The 5,553-nt window shown below is 33.6% G+C and overlaps 1 protein-coding gene and 1 pseudogene across 1 annotated transcript in view; both read right to left on the bottom strand.

The window, feature by feature from the left end:
- LOC145263610 (uncharacterized) overlaps positions 1-1,666 on the bottom strand; it is a 60,945-nt gene extending 59,279 nt beyond the window's left edge. Inside the window, exon 1 of the mRNA XM_080120449.1 lies at positions 1,583-1,666. The gene's annotated coding sequence lies outside the window, so the exon portion shown is untranslated. The remainder of the gene's footprint in view (positions 1-1,582) is intronic.
- A 3,072-nt stretch (positions 1,667-4,738) lies between these two features.
- Positions 4,739-4,872, bottom strand: LOC145264019 (U2 spliceosomal RNA; annotated as a pseudogene).
- Between the last annotated feature and the right edge of the window lie 681 nt (positions 4,873-5,553).

The following is a 5,553-nucleotide window of genomic DNA, read 5'->3' as shown; positions in this document are numbered from 1 at the left end:
AACTTATCTTGCTTTTGATAACATTTATTTGTCATATATTTGTTTTTTTGACAACTTTTTCGAATCTATGTGTACAGTAATACAAACCCAAAGTTTATTTACTGCACTCATCTGGACTCGAGAAAATCATGATTTAAATGTGTATGTCTCGTTTAAATAACTAACGATGAATATCTAATATGGTCGACCAAACGGGTGATCAAAAAGTCAGATCGACCGTACCGGAAAACGAAATGAAATTGACAACTCCTAAACAAAAATGAGTACCTTTTATTTTCTTGAATAACAAAAAAAAAAAAAAAAAAAAAATAACCCTACTCGACGAGAACACGAGTCACGACTGTTTTTGCTTTAAGAATTATTTTTTATTCAAACGTAACAAATAAAAAATTTAATTTGGCTTGAACTTTGCGGTTTTCGGATTATTTTTTATTTTTATTATTGTTTTTTAGCCGGATTTAACTAACAAACAAAACAAAACACAAACAATTTTGGTGCTTATGCACTTGTGTTACCGTTATTTTTTATGGTTTAAGTGCCTTCTCAAATGTTTGAAGTGTTTCTAATGTTTATACCTATAACTATAATCTCTGACAAAAAAAAATCCACCAAGAAAACAATAACATAACAAAATAATACGAAAAGCGCAAAGGCCAAGCACAAAAAAAGGCCAGGTGTCAATTTGGTCTCATTTCGTTTTCCGGTCCGCTCCATCTGACTTTTTGATCACCCGTCTGGTCGGCCATATTAGATATTTATCGTTAGTTATATAGATGAGACATATACATTTAAATCGTGATTTTCTCTAGTTCAGATGGATGCAGTAAATAAACTTTTAACTCGAAATGACCCCTAATGTACTAATGTATGACTTAAGAAACAGAAAAAAAAAAAACAAAAAAACATTTATAATGCGTACACAGCTTTATTTTCTCATATAAACACCGTACGCACTCAATGGAATTTACCGATATTTCATAACGTACTACCTAACTCTAACTACGTATTGAGCACTGTTGAAGTAAATACTTAAAGCTTACGCATTAATTTATACTTTCGTATATTAATGTGATTAAATGAAGTAGTTATATATATATATATATATATATATATATATATATATATGTATATATATATATATATATATGTATATAAAATCATTTTTTTTATAATTATATTTTACTATAATAATTAAATACCTACAGACACTAGTGTTTCATCCTTTCGGGAATCTTCAGTGCAGGAAGGGTGTCACGATTAATACCAGTCGAACGATTTGAACCCCGCACCAGTGGGGTGCGGTGCGACTGCGGCGCACCACCACTCTCTCTCTCTCTCTCTCTCTCTCTCTCTCTCTCTCTATATATATATATATATATATATATATATATATATATATATATATATATATATAAGTGAATTTTAAATAAGGACCAACAATTACGAATGAAAATCCTATATGAGTGTCAGAAAATGAGTCATACAAAAAAAAAAAAAAATCGAAAGAAAATTAATTTAAAACACAGTAAAGAATAGTGCGGCCTCTATTCCGGAGCTTCTTCGCGCCCCAAAAAATACGTACCTTCTTCCAATGAAGTTGATCGTGGAAATTTTGTTGGTTTTTTGTAAAAACGAATACCGCAAATTTCTAAGAAACTGAAACAAGTTTTTTCTCCGAAAAAAAAAAAAACAAAAAAAAAACCCACAGTTTTCTTTCACTTTTAACGCTGATCAATTGTAGCATCGGAACCATTGCAATATCACACCTTTTCTTTTTTTGTTCCTCCAATTGATTCTCTCGAATGAAGACTTCACGTGTGTTTGGTTGTTTATAAGTGTTTAGGCGCTTGTTAAGATAGACTCGATAGATCGATTTTTAAAAAAAAAATGTCGTTTTAAGCAAAACAACAGTACTTACTTGTCATGTCGAAAATAGTAATATATCCAAAAATTTAAAATGGATTACTTAAGGAGATGGCTCATCAAGAATTAGTTTATGTTGGACTTGAAGACAACCATATTGTAGTTAGCTGGAAAGCAGACAAACGAAAAAGTTCATCAGGCGTACAGTTCTAAGAAAGAAACTTTGTTCATGGAATCTACGTTTAGGTTTAGGCACAAATAAAGAGTGGGGGAAATTATTGATAGTGGTTTTAGCTAGACAAGTGTTTTTCGTGAAATTTGGCGAGGGGAACATAGACGAGCACTTGCTATGAAAATAATGATAAAGAACATTGTGGAGGCGTTATTGGCAGCTCCCGCAAAATTCTTGCTTCTCCGAATTTGTCCCTCAGTTCTCATTTAGAATGAGTGATTTTTCTGACAAAGTGAGAATTTAAATCTTCCTTCAAACAATTTTATTTTGAACTAGTGTTTTTACAATATAAACACCCCCCCACACACACACACACGCACGCACGCGCATTCGCTTATATAAATTACGAACTGTTTTCCTCAGAAAATAACTGCATATAAAATAACTTGTGCACTCTGTGGCGCTCTGATTAAAAAAAAAAAGAAAAAAAATCAGTAATCTCAAACCTTGTGCAAATCTCACAAAATCCTCCTTCCATTAATCCTTCATTCTAAACATTCCACTCAAGAAAACACTTATGTTGGAACAATTTGGTCTTTTTTTTTTTAGATTAGGTCCACCTCCACAATTTTCTTTTAAATGATGACTTTTAAAGGTTTTCGACTATGCTGAATATGGAAATCACATTGAAATTTTGCAGAAATAAGTAGTTATCGAGATATAAAAAGTTGTATTACGCATTGTATCCTTTGGCGGCCATCTTTGTTACGCGCGTAGATTTCTTAATGGCGCGCGAACGCGCGTAAAAAAGATGGCCGCCAAAGAATACAATGCATAATACAATTTTTTATATCTCGATAACTACTTATTTCAGCAAAATTTCAATGCGATTTCTGTATTTAACATAGTTGAAAACCGGCTCAGTCGTCATTTAAAAGAAAATTGTGAAGGTGGACCTAATCTAAAAATTTACCTTTATTTTTATTTTAAAACTAATGATTCGTAATATTCGTGATTTGACGGTGTAAAATACTCATGTGACTCTTTAGCAGTGTCAGAAATCGCCAGTAAAAATTTGCGGTGAACACTGGAATATTTAGACTTACTGTCTTTCGAAGTTTATAAATTCTTGAAAAATGTCATTCAAATTTTTTTTTTAATTAAAGTAGCAAAGACCAAAATTTAAAAAAAAATAACAGGTTTAATAGCAAATTATGCAATATTTGTTTTTTTTAAATCGATTTTCCTTAAAAAAGATTAAAAAAAACAACAACGAAATTTTACTTCCTTCAATTATAAATATCTTCTTCTTCTTCTATCTTCTTCTTCTTCTTCTTCTTCTATATATATAAAAGGCAAAAATCGGTGTGTATGTATGTATGTATGTATGTTTGTTTGTAACGCTAAAACTTTTGAAAGACGGAACCAAACTTGACAAATTTGGTATCATATCGAAGCCCCATCACCCGGATGACAAATATCGAAATTTCACGTCAAACGGACTACTAGAAGTTGGTCAACTGATCAGTTATCTTCGAGGGGGGCCCCCAAAAAACCTGTCATTAACGCTAAAACTTGAGATGAAAGATTCCTCTCCCCTAAGAATAAAACATATGTTCAATATCTGCTTTTGTTTTTTCATTGTTTATACGGTCCCGAGCAACGCCGGGTAGCCCTGCTAGTCTTCTATATATATAAAAGGCAAAAATCGGTGTGTATGTATGTATGTATGTATGTTTGTTTGTAACGCTAAAACTTTTGAAAGACGGAACCAGAGTTGACAAATTTGGTATCATATTGCACCTTGATCACCCGGATGACAAATATCGAAATTTCACGTCAAACGGACCAGTAGAAAGGGGTCAACTGATCGTTTTTCTCCTAGGGGGGCCCCCAAAAAAACCTGTCATTTTAACGTTATTCAATACGTGTCACGTGACGTGACGTCAGCTCAAACTTTTGACAGACACAACCAAAGTTGACAAATTATGTATCATATTGAACCTTGATCACCCGCATGACAAATATCGAAATTCCACACCAAACGGACCATTAAAAGGGGGTGAACTGATCATTTCTCTCCTAGGGGGGCCCCCAAAAAAACCTGTCATTTTAATGTTAATATTACATAATCCAAAAACGCTTAGTCATGTCACGTGACGTGACGTCAACATCCAGTAATGGCGAACAAATGTAAACAAACACTTTGTTTTACCGATACTTTTGTCTGCTTTGTTCTAGAGATTATTAAACTCCATGACAATGTCTCCAACGTATTTAACTGGTTAAAAATAGTATTTATACAAGAGTTTTAACGAAAAATATCAGGAAAAAATGTACAGGAATAAAAAAAAATTCAGCTTTCAAAATATTCGTCGATAAAAAAACCGATCTTTATATTTACGCTAGCCATTTTGTATATTACCACGTGACCTGCTATCTCTTAAACTGGAGGGGGGGGATCCACTTGAATCCAACAAAACCAGTAATTTTTTTTTTCTATTATATATACATCATTTTCTATAAAATTAAGTGTAGACTTTATAATTAAAACAAAAAATGTTATTCATACTAAAAAAAAAAAACGCTTAGTCATGTCACGTGACGTGACGTCAACATCCACTAATGGCGAACAATTGTACCTATTTACTATGCCTCCCCACGGGACAGAGTTAGACACCAGGGTCGTTTTTTAACGTGGAGAAAAGGTACAAAAATAAAAATTGTCTCAGTCGTGGAGGATTTCTCCTCCACCGAAAGAGAACAAGAAATAGAAGTGCAGCATCTGAAGAACAGATACTACACTTTGATCTTGACCAAAAGGCCAAGAATGCGAACAATTGTAAATAACAACTTTTTTCACAAAACCAACACCGTCTTTCTTTTTTTTCTCTCTCTTTCTCTCTCTCACCCACTTACTCTTCCCTCTCTCTCACCCTCTTTCTCTTGACGTCACACCACTGTTAAACTGTGGGGGGGGGGAACACATTCCCAGGCATTATCTCCTATAGATGCACATTTTATTAGAAATTCAGCTTTCAAAATATTAGACGATAATAAAAATATAAAACCAACACCCTCTTTCTCTTTTCTCTCTCTCTCACCAACTTACTCTTCTCTCTCTCTCACCCTCTTTCTCTTGACCTCCTACTACTGTTAAACTGTGTGTGTGGGGGGGTGAAGAGGCAGCTTGAAAACCAACAAAAACAGTGCACAGTTTCCCAAGCATTTGGGGTGGGAAGGGGGGGAAGAAGCCGAGCGCACAGTTTCGTGTGAGAGAGAGAGAACAATTCTCAACCTATATACTCAACAAATTTTTTATCTACAGATTTGAAAGTTTGTATATAGGGTATTCAGACATATGGAAATATATCTAGCATAATCTATCTATTATATCTATAAAAGTGAAAATGTGTGTGTGTGTGAGGTAGCCAGAGAGAGAGAGAGAGAGAGAGAGAGACAACAATTCTCAACCTATATATTCAATACATTTTTTATCTACAGATTTGAAAATTTGT

The sequence above is a fragment of the Euprymna scolopes genome, chromosome 39, assembly GCF_053919585.1.
Source record: "Euprymna scolopes isolate OS-2025 chromosome 39, ASM5391958v1, whole genome shotgun sequence".
NCBI classification, from domain to species: Eukaryota; Metazoa; Mollusca; class Cephalopoda; order Sepiida; family Sepiolidae; genus Euprymna; species Euprymna scolopes.
The sequence above is the reverse complement of the archived record's forward strand: the minus strand, read 5'-3'. Positions and strand labels throughout refer to the sequence as shown.